Source organism: Aythya ferina (genome assembly GCF_964211825.1).
Source record: "Aythya ferina genome assembly, chromosome: 2".
Taxonomy (NCBI): domain Eukaryota; kingdom Metazoa; phylum Chordata; class Aves; order Anseriformes; family Anatidae; genus Aythya; species Aythya ferina.
Window position 1 is genome coordinate 117,697,681 of NC_140297.1, and position 15,469 is coordinate 117,713,149.

A 15,469-nucleotide genomic window follows, 5' to 3' on the forward strand; every position below is an offset into this window, starting at 1 on the left:
TTAGGTATATGCATATTTCAGATGACAACATGGAAGTAGGTACACTGTATATGTGACCTCTTTTAGGAACATATGGTTTGTGAAGGAACTACTACTAAAAAAAAAAAAAAAAAAAAAAAAAAAAGACCTTTTCTGTTACATTACTTTGGATTCATCACCAGCCTCTGCATTTTCATCTGTCAGAACCAGGACCGTGAACTTTGCTTGATGTTAGTTGACCACTTACTATGTACGCCACAGGTAGCTGTAAGGATATATATTTTCACTCATGATCCAAACTGACCTTGCTCTCCTAGTGACAAGACAATATTCCATAAAGATTTCATAAGTTATAATAAGTAAAATTTATGAGTCATGACTATAGGATATTTTTTCATAATATTGAGATTTTTTCCCTTAGGCCTACCACATTTTTAAAATGGCTATTCATCTGTAAGTATCAGAGATAACTAACTGGAGGCACCTATTTTAATATTTTTTCATTTTGCATATGTGCAAAGCAACAATGTTTGGTATTTGGTATTTATGAGTCCAGGGAACTCCTAACTGTGTTAATGTTGTAGTTCTAATTTGTATCTTTAGCTGTTATAAAATTTGTATATTTCGGTGACCATAGTGGTAATGTAATGTAGAAGGCAGTCTCATTGTCAGACCCTTTTTGGATGGCCTTCAACAAAGTCCCTCTTCTCCTCAAGATGCAATTGACAGTTTGCTTTTACAGTGGTACCTGGAGAAAAGGTGCCATCTGTAAGTTTTGCATTTCTTATTGTCCTGAAAATACACTCTTTGGTTTGGTCCATGTCTAAGGGCAACTGGTTGAAAGCAATACTTTCTTTTTCTCTTATTCCCTCCTTTTTTCATACTAGCTACAGCACATGATGGGGTGGCATATTTATGAAAAAAAATATAACTACTATCCAAAGGTGACTTCTATCCAAGGTGACAAAGGTGACTACTATCCAATTTTTGACTTCTCTTTTTACTTCATATTCAGGTGTGATTTTGGTGCTTTACGCGGAGAAATCCATATCCACTTCATAAGCAGTCTCACAACCTACTGTTGTCCTGCCTGCTACCTGGATGCCCTATAAAGGAAAAACATAAAGAATTTTTTTTTCTCACTGAAGATGCATAAAGTTTGTTTCCTTTCTGTTCTTCAAGTGGCTTACGTCACCCTGAAAGAGGAACGAGTGGAGGAGACAATCTCAGTCTGTTTTTTTATTTCACGTAATGTCAATTCCATGAATGTTGCCCTTGCAGTCTTCCAGATGCATCCTTAGGGGTTCAGATTCCTCTTTACAGTAAGCTAATGTTGCTGTGGAACTTTGACATTGCTGATAAATGATGCTACATAAGGGCAAAGCATTGATTTATTGCCTGCAGCATTAGATTGAAATTTGGACTATCTACGAACTTTACAGACTGATATTTTTAAACATAGTTTTTGGATGGCTGTTTCTGCTAAAAAGGAAAGCTGGTGATGTAAAGGAAAAAGTAAAAGATAACATAACCTGGAAATTCTTACGTATTTAGAGACTGGAAAGTGGTGAGACATCTTCAGTTACTTGACCTTCAAGTGAGCAATGGAGGTGTTTATTATATAAAATAAAAGCTCTTTGGGAGTGTTCCAGCAGGGAGAAATGAGTGGGTCAATTTACTGCTTGGCTTTTGTCTGTCTCTGCTGCATTACTGCAGTGTCCACAGCTCCTAACACTAGCCAGGTCCAGACAGAGAGGAGAGTTTCTCTTCTGTCTGAACTTGCCTATCTAGTTCAGTGCTACATCTGAATTCTGTGTTGGAGTTAACCTGTATATAATCCCCCAATAAAAAGAGAGACAAAGCTCTACAGTGTTCACGCAGTTATTTTAGTAAGCTAAAAAGAGATAATTCCATTATTTATCTTTGAGTTTATAAGACTGATTTAGAACACTTTATACTTTCCACTTTTCTCCCTCTTTAATTTTTATCCTATATTGGCCCACGTAGAGAGTTAAAGTAAAACTTCTTTTTGTTTGATTTAAAGAGGCAGTTTGGAAGCATTGAATGGAATCTCATCCAATTTATACAAATATTTATGGAAAATTAGTTTTTTAATTTTAAAATACAAAATTAAAACAGCATGTATTGGCAATTGTGTATCAAACTGTATTACTTACAGTCAACATTGCATAATCCACGCCCTGTTTAACAGTGTTATTTGCAACACATTCATTGTTATTTATTTGTAAATATCAACTTAAATCCTGAAGGCATCTCTCTTAGTGAGTTCTCTACTGAGTTGTTTTACAATGTCAGGAGATACACCTTGTGGTCATATCTGCCCAGATAGAGTTAGCCTTGTTTTCTAGGCTGATGGAATGTGCCCTTGATTCCTATAAAACTTGGATTTCCCAACAGACTAATTCGCAGATCAGATCAATACACATGCAGGAGTAGGACTTTTTGCTGGAGAAAGAGCAGAATTAAGCTAAATGAAAGTATTACATGAAAAAAAAAAAAAAAAAATATATATATATATATATATTCTGTACTGATTGCTCTTTTTTTTTTTTTTTTTCTTGATGTGTTATCCAACCAGGTGTTAGCCAATTCTACAAAAATAGTTTATATTCCTGGCTTCTGACTGGGCTTATATATTCCTGGTTTTGTGGTATACATTTAGAGAAGCTGAACAATAAGTATTGAATGTTTAGCTGAAACTCTCCAACAATAGGTTGTTGGGATCTTACCAACTCGATATACAGATTTTCTAGACTAAACTTCCCCTACCGTGTTTTATGCACATGGCAAGATATTGAGCAAGAATAATAGATATGCTCAGGTTACCTTGCAGCATGAAGGAAGCACAGTACTTGCCTAACCAGAAGTTTTGCAAATGCCTTTCTAAATGCCCTTCATGCATTTCTAAATGCCATGCTCATGATAGATGTAAACTGAATTCAAAAGGAGGAGCAGAATATCTGCCACCACATCCTGAGTCAGTGAAATTTACCGGCAGAGCTCTTGTATTTCTGCTTGCAAAACAAGGTGGAGGTGAAGGTAGAAGCTTTTGTATTGTACAAAGAACAAATGATGAGTCTGTTGATCAGGAAGATGCTGTATCTTCTGTTCTTCAGGAGCTCTGATGAGCAACCTGTACCAACCTCCTCTGGAATACAACCACGAGGAATCCAATGCCTATCTGGGAATACCAGTGCCTGTTTTGCACAACAGAAGTATACATATGCTGTATGGGGCATATACTTCATATGGGGCACCCTAGGGGCTTTGGGGTGCAAGCCTGGACCAGTTGGTGTTATGGTTCTGGCTGGAATACTGGATTCCCAGGAATCCCAGAGAAAAAGAGTGAACTAGTAACAATGCAAGCAGAGTGAAGGCCCCAGAAGCTATGTTCATATCTAGTTTATAATTTATTTCATGTATTTCTTATGCAATGTTAAAGGCACGAAGGTGTTATCCAGATAGTTTCAGTAGGTAATTAAGAGAATGTCCTAAGTGTACCTGATACACTGTCAAGTGAATTGCCTTACTACTCATTGTTATTGTATCCTTTATTTTATCTTCTTTCATATAACACTAGAACATTTATTTCCACTGAGATAAATGTGGAAATGCAATTTTACAGAGATGCAATTTTACTATAATCAGAATAATGAACTTGTCCATTCCTGTTCTCCTTTCAATTCGAATGAAAATTTAAAACTTTACTATATTCTTGACTCATTTGAATAAAGTCAAAAAAAAAGACATTAATAAAATGGAAATGTTCTTTTTGATTTAGGGTTTAATTTTAATGTTGTAGGAAAACATCTTGATTAAGTAGGTGTGCTGGATTAAATTTTACGTACATTACTATTTTTTACCTAAGCAAACAAGGAGCTGCTTGAAAGGCCTGACTTATAGCAATAGAAAGGCATTTTCTATTGTATAAGGCACTCAGAATCAAAATGTTTCACAAGGTCATGTTGATGCCACCAAAGATTCTTTTCAGAAATAAATAAATAAATAAATAAGGTGTTATAATGTTGGAATGTTTAATTTTTACATTTCTGCATTGAGGCATTTAATATTCTCCCTTTAGAAATCATGTTTCTGATTTTTATTTTATTTTTTTTGGATCCTTGAAAATACAGTAGTATTTCTTAAGTTAAAAATAAAGAATACAAAGTGAGTCAACATTTTGGTTAGTTATGATTTTTTTTTTTTTTTAGGTTCTGTTCAAAATACTTTAACATCATTTTCTGGTTTTTGTTTGTTTGTTTTCTTTTTTGTTACTCTGTTCAATTCCATTTTCTGCCTCACTGAATAAAAGTAGCTGATATTCTTGAAATGAAAATAACTCAGCATTGCTAAATTAAATATTTCGGTTAAAATAAACATTGCTTTTCAGTTTTAGCAAATATTTGTTTTTGTGTTTTGTTTTGTGTTTTATTGTTTTGTTTTGTTTTTTACAGGAAGCTTTATTTTTATGGTTTGTTTGTGTTTTTTTGTTTGTTTGTTTGTTTTTTTGGGGGGGAAGAAGGAGGGGGAGAGCATTGTTCTGTGATCATAACTTTTTCAATGTCTGGAATTTCCCTGAAAAAGAGATTCCTTTTTCTGAACAATATAGAAACTGCTAGTAGAATATGGGCATGTGCTCTGCAGGTACATAAAAACAGCATCTTTACCAGAGTTATCATTTTACTGTTTTGTCCTAAATTACATGTTGCTATGTCAACAACATGTAATGTCCAACAGCAACAACTGGGTGCAGCCTAACATGCAATGCATGAAGACAAGGTGTATAAGCAGAGATTAAAATACACATTTTTCCTGTTTTAAGGCAGCTACTGTTATTTTTGGTAATTAATGTCAGAAGTACTTACCACTCAACCTGCTCACAAATTGGTGGGTGCTCCTTATCCTCTGTGAGCAAAACACAAATGAGAAAAAAAAAAAAAAAAAAAAAAAAAAAGTAAGATCATGGTATTTTTTCCAAGTTCTCCTTTTATTCCATATGGGCAGTACAAAAGCCCTGCACTTTGTAGCCACCTCCTGTTCTTGGAGCATGGGTCACAGCTGTGTAGGTTTGCTCCCTTTGCCCCCTCCAGAGAGGAACTCTGCTGGAGCTACATAAAGCATGTAGCAAGCGAATCAAAGAGGAAACTTTTCATGTAATTTCAGGCATTATTTGCCTTCCTTGATTTTATATAGAAAACTTGTGTTTCCTCAGATACCCCTCCCAGCACTGAAAACTAAAGCAAACTTGCTTGTGACTTAGTACATCATCTTTTAAGCGTAACCTTTTAAACCTTTGTTAAATGCACAAATTTCTTGCATTTTGTAACCTGGGCTGCATTATTTTCTATGGTTTGTCTTACCTCCAGGGTACATTTAAATAATTGCCTACTCAATTAGAGCAACCCATCCTAATCTTGTTTCAGTATTATTTTGGCCTGTATAATTCATTCAAAGGAAAATGGCTCCCTCATCCTTAGTTTCTAGGAAACCTTTTCTGGTAATTCATATTGACAGCAGAGAGTTGTGACATTTATCGGTGAGGTGAAGCTGACCAGCTGCAGGGCTCCTGACTGATTAACTCAGCCAACAAGCTGCTCATGATTCCAGCCAAGTATTGACTTTTCTTTCCTTTCCCTCCCTGCTAGTTGGAGAGAAAATATGGAGGCATTCTTTATTGCTACGTTTTTATTTTTACCAGTCATATGAAAGTTTTTGGTTTTTTGTTGTTTTGTTTTGTTTTTAAAGTGTAATATAGGCAATATCTTCCCTTTAAACTTTATTTTCTTAATGCAATAGAATGTCAAATTTATTTCAAAGAAAGAAAACTGGCATTGAATTTAAACTAGTTGAAATATAAAATAAATGAGCAGATTTTATCTAACGTTATTGGAATCATTTACTTCAATAGCAGTGAGCTTCAGTCTTGTAAACAACCTTTCTGTAATCAAATGACCTTTGGGATGAAAAACCCCTAACGTTTAAACTTAGCTCATTTTCATTCTTCAAGCCCAGAAGCACAAACTGTGCTTCAAGGTAGGAAGTATCTTTATTCTCATTTGTTTGTGTGTGTTTTTAAGCCAAGATACCAAAGTCAAGGATAGAGAAATTTCAATATTACTCTGTTTTCTCTCTACTCTAAAATGAAGTATATTTTTAGGTCAGGGCTTGGAATTAACAGCCTTTAATTTTTCGTAGCAATAAATAATCCTGACTCCAATTCAACAGTAGTTGTCCCAACCCCATTTTCATGAGAGAAATGTAAATTAGCATTTCTCTAAGACAATTTTAATTTATATCTTTTTGTTGTTGTTGTTGTTCTCTACATCCACAATGTGAAGCATATGGAAAGAAGAATAAAATATTTTATCATGACTATCAAACTGGAAGTTTTCATGTAGTTCTTGACAAAAGTGTGTGAAATTAATATACCTTTGTATGGTAAGGTTAACAGCCTGTTTTCCTGAGCTGTCACATTTAAGAATCTTGAAATTTTGCATTTATAATTACAACATGAGATCAATTTATAACTCTCTCTGTTATAAATCTGAAGTGAATCCAGAGAATGCAGGTGTTGATTTTATACCATGAAGTAAAATGCCAACAAATAAGTATTGAGGCTAGCCTGCACAGTCAAAAAATTAACATTAAAAATTAACATTAGCATAGTCAAGCATAATCTACATCCTGCAAAATCATTAAATGAAGTTGTTAATTCACACTTTTGGTCTTCCTAATCCTCTCAGACTCTTCTAGTCAGAGACAAAGGAGTTTCAGCAAAGAAACAAGCACTTCTCAGAAGAACTGCAGATAACAAACTAACCAGCTAACCAATTTTGAATCCCTTCATTGTAGGCTGACTTATCTGAACAACAATCAAACTTTAAGAAAATATAAGTTTTTCTAGAACTGACATTTTCAAGCATCATTTTTCCATTTATCCATTTTTAACATTGTTATGTAAGATCTATAATTGCTATTCTTGTAGAGGTGACATGTCCAGAAATGGGAGTTCAGTGTAGCAAAGGACAAAACATTGCTGGGAAGATAAGTCAAAGGTAATAAGACCATTCTGTTTGCCAAAGAACAGACATGCCTTAGTACATCAGTGTTAGACATTATTACATTGAAGTGTTGGAGTCTTCATGGAAAATCAAGTCAACCAACTCTGCTAATGCTGTCGTCTGATTTCTGTGATATTCACTGCCTGGGATTAACACAAAAGCCATTACTAATGCCCTTCAACCTACTGAAAGGCTGCCAGAACCAGAGCTGAGAATAACACAAAGGACAGGTAAGGATACCAGTTCCATGTAAAATGATTTGGCATAAATCAGGCAGAAGGGGGCTTCTGATAGAAAGTAAAAAATAAATTGTCATAATTCTCATAAGAACTGTGTGATGGAATAAATGCCCACTGGCACAAGTGTTCTTGCTTTACTATGATAGCAATAAAAGTTGTATAATTTACTGGAACTTGAATGTTTGTACTAGACCTGTTAAACTAGTTGTTGCACCAGGGATTACCAAATTCAAAGTGATCACAGAAGTTAATACATAGATATAAAACGTGTAACTGTGTGTGATATATGTACTGCACTGGTTGTTATGTAAGCTTGTGGATATATGTACCTACATTCAGTCATTTTTCCTGTGTAAAGAAATTATTTTATCATGTTCATGTATATGATGCAGGTATGTTTGAAGAACTTTTGTATTTCCAGAGATAGACCCAGAAAAAGAGTACATTTTCAATAGGTGTTTAGAGAATTTCCTTTAACAAGAAAATTTATTAGGTTGCCTGTCTGAAACTGTGGCTTCTTCAAACATAGCTGTGAAAAATGCCTTTTGTCATTCCTCCCTAGTGCATTATGTTGTGACAAGTCAGTCATGTTACATAATATGCTGTGACTGATACCAAATGGCATGTAAAAGATTTGATCTCTTTTCCTTTTAGAACAAGTATCCTATGCTATACGTGGATGGACTTTAGAGTGCCTTCTTTTTCTCTTTAAATAGAGGGAACAAAGGAACATCCAGATTGAAAGATCTTCCTTTCCATAAGGGATATGTGTAGGAATATTACTAATGTTTAGTTTACATCTGTTAACTGAAAAGTATTTTCACCTTAGAAATGTGTACAGTTTTTCTGTCTGCCTCTCTCCACTGTGTCACTGAGAACAGATTTTTATTAGGGCCTGTAAGATAGGCTTTGAGAAACTTAAGCATGTAATCCTTTATGGCTCATGACATCACATGGTGAGGTGCATACTGCATTGTCAGTGACCCACTAGCTTGACCCAGTTACTTCTTCATACTGAGAGCAGCAGAAGTGAAGGAGGAAGGAGAGCACTGAGAATACACTAGGAGAGGGAGAGCACAGAATAATGTAAGATATTAAAAGGCAAGGTGTTTGTTCCCTCTCTCACCATGTGTTTTCAAAGCTGTTGCTGTTTTGGACCCCCTGAAGCCAGTTTGTGGAGAGAGATTCACTGTTTCAGAACTATATCAAGGAATTATTTCATCTGCTATAAATTAATCCACCACAATTTATTCCAACTGCAGTGTAATCCAGACAGTCTTAATAGAGTTATCCCAGGGATAGCACTGGCCCATCAATGTAATTGGTGTGGGCTAAGTAGCCTGAGAAACCAGGTTAACTGGAGATTTGCTTCCTAACAATGACTGTTTTACAAAGAAGAGTTTAAAAAATAAAACAGACTCATCTTTCAGTGAGAGCCTGCCAACAACCAGTCCAAATCCTCCCTCCCCCTGAAACGCATATCTTTACTGTATTTTTCTCACTATCTCACCAAACAGTTTTCTTACAGCAGAAGCTGATCACAGGAAATGGAAATAAAAATAAATAAATAAATAAATAAATAAATAAATAAATAGAAGATGTGTAAGAAAAAAGAAAGCAGTGAAAGTATGAAAGGATAAGGCAAACACTTAGGAAACACTGTCTATTTCAGATTTATTAAAAAATAAAATAATGTTCATTTGATGAATAAGAATGTACAATATAGTCAAAATATTTGCAAAGCTCTCCCTGAAATTTAACTGACCCAAATCCTGCAACAATATCTTTGTTTACATATTAGCACTACCAGTGACATGAATTTTTAGTCACAGATTTCAACGTGAGCATATAATAAACATAGCTTTTAAAAAGCATTAATCAGAAGGAAAGTGAAATAACACAGAAACACTCATCTTAATGTCAAACATATCAGTATGTCAAGGTCATAATAAGAGGTCATTTCTAGAGTAAGATGTTGTGAATTTATTAGTTAACAGATATTTAGTTTCTATAACACACTTTCATAACTCTGGAAAGTGAGGTCATTTTTACTTTTTCTCTCACCAAAATCCTTCAGTCGGCCTCCAGGAGAATATTAAGCACCTAAATTATACTGCTGTGTATTAGTTATTAGTATCCTGGATCAATGCAAAGTCTTCTCCAGAGCTACATCCTGCTCCTGATAAAACTCAAGAATTGATTATTTGCAAGGCTGATAAGTAACACCAAAGTCTACCTTTACTAATGTTTCAGTGAGACTAAGGTTACAAATCCAAATCAGCTCCAGGAGAATGTTTTTTATAAGACACACTAGCAAATTGTTGAACTTTCACCAATACATTTACATACTGGAGTTTCAGCTGTCATGTCTTCACTGTACTCCAGCTTGACAAACCTGATCTCCTCCTATGGTAAAGTGACACGCTGGGTGGATGAGGGAAAGGCTATGGATGTGGTCTACCTTGATTTCAGTAAGGCTTTTGACACCGGTCCCCACAACATTCTCAAGAAACTGGCTGCTCATGGCTTGGACTGGTGTATGCTTTGTTGGGTTAAAAACTGGCTGGATAGCTGGGCCCAAAGAGTTGCGGTGAATGGAGTCAAATCCAGCTTGAGGTCAGTCACTAGTGGCATCCCCCAGAGCTCAGTACTGGGGCCAGTCCTCTTTAAAATCTTTATCAATGAGCTGGATGAGGGGATCAAGTGCAACCTCAGTAAGTTCGCAGATGACACCAAGTTAGGTGTGTGTGTTTGTATGCTTGAGGGTAGGAAGGCTCTGCAGGAGGATCTGGATAGGCTGCACCGATGGGCTTAGGCCAACTGTATGAAGTTCAACAAGGCCAAGTGCTGGGTCCTGCACCTGGGGTGCAACAACCCCAAGCAGAGCTACAGGCTGGGAGAAGAGTGGTTGGAAAGCTGCCTGGCAGAGAAGGACCTGGGAGTATTGGTTGATAGTTGGCTGAATATGAGCCAGCAGTGTGCTCAGGTGGCCAAAAAGGCCAACGGCATCCTGGCTTGTATAAGAAGCAGTGTGGCCAGCAAGGCTAGGGAAGTGATTGTCCCCCTGTACTTGGCTCTGGTGAGGCTGCACCTCGAGTACTGTGTTCAGTTTTGGGCCCCTCGCTACAAGAAGGACATCGAGGTGCTCAAGCGAGTCCAGAGAAGGGCGACAAAGTTGGTGAGGGGCCTGGAGAAAAGTCTTACAAGGAGCAGCTGAGGGAGCTGGGCTTGTTCAGCCTGGAGAAAAGGAGGCTCAGGGGAGATCTTATTGCTCTCTATAGGGGAGCTGTAGTGAGGTGGGGTTGGTCTATTCACCCACGTGTCTAGTGACAGGACAAGGGGGAATGGGCTAAAGTTGCACCAGGGGAGGTTTAGGTTGGATATTAGGAAGAACTTCTTTACTGAGAGGGCTGTCAGGCATTGGAACGGGCTGCCCAGGGAAGTGGTAGAGTCACCATCCCTAGAGGTCTTTAAAAGACATTTAGATGTAGAGCTTAGGGATATGGTTTAATGGAGGACTGGTTAGTGTTAGGTTAGAGGTTGGACTTGGTGATCAATGAATACAAATGCCTGTTTTGAGGGGGGTAATCAAAAAAAATAAATAGATAGACAGACAGACAGACATATAGATGATAAATAGATAGATTAAAAAAAAAAAAAAAAAAAAAAAACAGTAACACTCTGTACTGTCCTACAGTATTCTGCCTAACAAGAGCACATCTAGCACTCTGGCACATCTCTTTCCCAAGCACATTCAACTTTATATATGTCTTACTCCTGGGCTGAGGTAAAGGAGACAAGATTGGTTGTGTCTTCATAACACTCCAGTCTATTGAGGGTGGACTCCACTCATTGAGGCTCTGGGGATCCATTAGTCATTCGTTGTCTGTGTAATATACAGCACTCGAACAACAAAATCAAACCAGACACAATATTTACATTGAGAATTAATAGTATCTGCAACATACCTGGGGACAAAAAAAGGAAAGGTTTGCATAAATTGTGTCAGTTAAGTATATAATTGTAAAACCATGTATATTCTGTGTGTGAGTCTGCTCATTCAGAAATGAGAGAATGTTCCCTTTGGGAGAGTGACAAATGAAATGCTGCTTCTTGGGAAGAAAAACAGGGAGGCACCAAATCTGTTTGTGGATTCAAATGTATTACAGGGTCAAACAGGCTTGAGTTTCCTTAATCTCTTTGGTTAAAGATTAACTAAAGGCCAATTGTGTACCTATTTGGAAGCTGTGTATTTATTTGGAATATTAACTGAGACTTAAGACAGGAAGAATAAAGAGTTCCTTCATTCAAAGATAATAAAGCCTAGCTGTTCAATATTCATATCACTTAACCAAACTAGAATTATATAGCAGGGCCGTGACTGATTGCAGAGCATACAATTGCATCATGAATAATATTGTCAAAATGGAGCTCCAAAGCAAGACACCAGAGAGGACAATCAAGCTAGAATGTAAATATCACAAAGAAAGACTATTATGTTGCAGTGTTTCCCAAACATTATAATTCATGAGTTTGATTCAATTAAAATTATTTCAAAGCTTTCTAAGTGAAAAAAAAAAAAAAAAAAAAAAAAAAAAAAAAAAAAAAAGGGCACTAAAGGCCAGTAAAGCTATGAAATTCGTCTTCACAGATGGCTGGTTTGTTCTCTAAGAAAGCAGGCAGTCTACAGAAAACTTCTGAAATGACCTTGTGGTAAGTCAAAATTTGCAGTTGATGACAAGGTTAAGAGGACAATCATACAAATTAGTGCCAGAAAGCTGGCCAGGGAAAAGAATCACTCATTTGAACCATTAGCTCTTTCTTAGATTCTCAACAATTTAGTGCTTTTGTAGAAAACGCATTTTGAAACTATGTCTTCTGGAGGTAGACTCCTCCATGGCTTCCTGCCCAATACATCACATTTTAAATCCCAAAGACCTGATTCTGATCATGTAGCTGCATGTATAATAAAGTAAGGAGTAAAGGAGAACTTGATAATGGAATGATGTCAGTGAAAACCCTGCGTAAAAGTAGTAGACAAATTTTAGGGCTGGATTCCATGAGTAAAATCAACCAAAAATATACTAAGCTTTTTGTTGTTGTTTTTCATTTGTTTCTTTCCTTCTTTCTTTCTCTTTTAAATGAGGTCTCAAAGCTTACAGTCTGGTTGGAGAGGGACTAAAAACTGCTGAAATTTTCTTAGAGGTAAACTTCCATCTTGATGAGTTTCTATCCATCTCTTCACAGTTTGCTAAATTTCTTTTTGCTTGCTCTCCTGTTCTTGAGGACAGTACTTGAATTACAGTCTTAGTAGGGTTTTTGGCATTGTGCTTTGGGTTTTACCAAGACACAATTTGCTAAGTGCAAAATATGGTTACAAAGCAACACCATCAATATTTAAATATTTATGTTGCATAAGGAAAGAGAACTTTAGTCTGTAAATGTGTATAAATACATACATTTATATATGTATGTGCTTGTGTGTATATATATTTATATGCACCCATACAAATTCATGAATGTTTGTGATTGTTAACTTCAGTGTAGAAGAGATGTTGTGTATTTGCCAGGATATCAGGAGAAGGCAGTGTCACTCAGTTGCCCAAACCCCTCCTTAGCTGTTGAGTCAGGTGAGAGTCAGGTTGCCATTTATAGTGTTTAATGTATTTCCTGTAAATGTGCAGGAAATGTTTGTTTGAAGTTCTGAAGGAAACAGTATTGATGTTCACAGAGATGCGACAAACTACTTGATGAAAGAAATCTTTTTCAAGAAAGAGTCCTATGGGAGAAAGAGAGCCTGTTTATTTACATGAAGATCAAAGCAACTTTCATATGAATTGATGCTAAATATTTAGTACTTGAGTGACTAGCAAAGAACACTAAACTTCTAAAGGAAAGAATAAAAAAAAAAAAAAAAAAAAAAAAAAAAAAAGACAGAGACAAATACTGATATATAAATATACATATATATATTTTTTTGTGTTATTTGCATTGTAGTAGTGTCTAGGGTCCAAGTAGAGATCAGAAACCCACCCTGTCATACAGTGTACACTTAGTAAAATATGATCTCTTTTCTGACAAGCATATCAAGTAAACAGACAAAGGTCAAGAAGAAGAACTAATGCAAATTCAACTGTATGAATTCCCCTTATAACTTTCAAAAAGGTACAATAAATACAATTGTCATGAATTAATCCATGTGCAATTTCAGTGGAATTCACTTGCTGTGTATGTCAGCAAACCAAATATGAGCAGAAGATCCTATATATTAATTCTATATAATTAATAATTCTATATAATAAAATATCTTAGCTTTCATATTTATATTCTCGTCTTTCCTTTCATCAAAACCAAATTTAACTACAAAAGTCAAAATGACAGCCAAGATGTCCTTACAGAATAAAAAAGTATCATGACAGAAGCCATTTAGTGGCTGATCAAAAACAAAATGAGCAACAGGAACAGCAAGGCATTTCTCCTTGCTGTCCATAACCAGTAGACATCCATCCACCAGAGGAAAGCAGCATGGGTTCCCAACAACCTCAACCTGACCTGACTGCAGCTTGCAAGGATCTCAGTCTCCCTCCTTAAAGATGAAGTTTGAAGTGAAACTACCAAAACTAATGAATATATCTACCTTCCAGTTTTTCTGAAGCTAGGGAGGGAGAGAGCTGGGAAATAGGCCAATGTCATATTCCTTCTTCAGAAGGTCACCACCTTCTTCACTGTCCCTGGCTGCAGATACCTAATGCTGCAAGACCTCCCTCTTGAAATCAGTCACATTAGTGACTCTAGGACCGTGGTTAATCTGGAACAAGGCTAAATTCAGACTTCCTCTGTTCATAAAAAAACTTTGTCCTCCTATGTGTAATGTAATACTTTTAACTGTATGCTCCTGAATAGTCCTCATTTCTGTAATACTTCTCCCAATGGTGCATTGTGTACCCTTATCATCTGTCACATGTGGTCTGTTCTCTCTCTCATACTTTATTATTATACTTTATTACTATCCATATAAAATGGCATATAAAGAATAGAAATTAGAGGTTGCACAGAGTAAATAAAAAGAGAAATTGAAAACATCCCACGATAGACATGAGTCTATTTGCTTTCTATTCCTTCACATGTTCAAAGTAGATCTTTCAAGCTACAGTCACTGGCATAGTATTCATTACTCTTTTCTACAAAGAATGATGATTATATTTTAAATTTAAATAGTGGAAATTTTATTTTTTTCTCTGAGAAAGTTTATAATAAACATGTTGTAATAAGAACTATCTCAAAGAAATAAAAAATACTATTGCTTTAAATACTTAACCTTGGGAAAACAGTAAGAAAATAATTATTTAAAAAAAAATAGTTCATTAAGGTTTATAGATAATTTCAAGCAATGAATTACATTGAGCTCAGGAGGACTGACCCCCTTTCCTCCTTTGCAGTGCCTAATAGAAAGCATGTTCTCCTTAGCACTAACCTCTACAGACTTGTGAATTGTCTGCATTAATTCTATGGGTGACTTAAGCTAGGCTCATTTGCCTGTCAGAGCAAAGTTGGTCCCTTGCCCGCTTAAGTCCAAAAAATCCTAAGAATTCAAGTTTCTGCATCTTCCCTTGGGAGCTAGGTCTCACTGGTTTTGTTGTCAGAAGGATTTTCTTGAAATCGATCCACTTTTTCCCCTTTTGAATTTCATCTTACTTTGTAGGTAACATTACATCTGCTAGTAGTTAGTCTAACTCTATGCTAATCAGTACTTCAGCTACAGGTATTAGAGTGGGGGTTGGCAGCTTAAAAAAAAAAAAAAAAAAGGTCATTTGTTTTGTTTTATTTTGTTTTGTTTAATAAGTTTGTTGCTGTCAGAATATTTCGCAAAATTCTATAGATTTCAGTATACTATGAATGGTAAGGTTTCTGAGGTCACAGGTGAAATCTTTGGCAACTCTAAAAAGGCAAATATAGGCAGAGAGAACTTATAAAAATAATTGTTCCATTACAGAAATGAACTTTTATTTTTGAAGAACTATTTATTGTTATTGTTTTGAATTCAGTTTACAACAAAAACTTCACGTTCTATAATAAAATCAAATTGTCATTCCTTAGCCAACTTTTAAGTGTGCTTTTTAGGACAATGGAATTGTGTCCTTGGTTTCTTCTCCATCAGAGATACTTTCA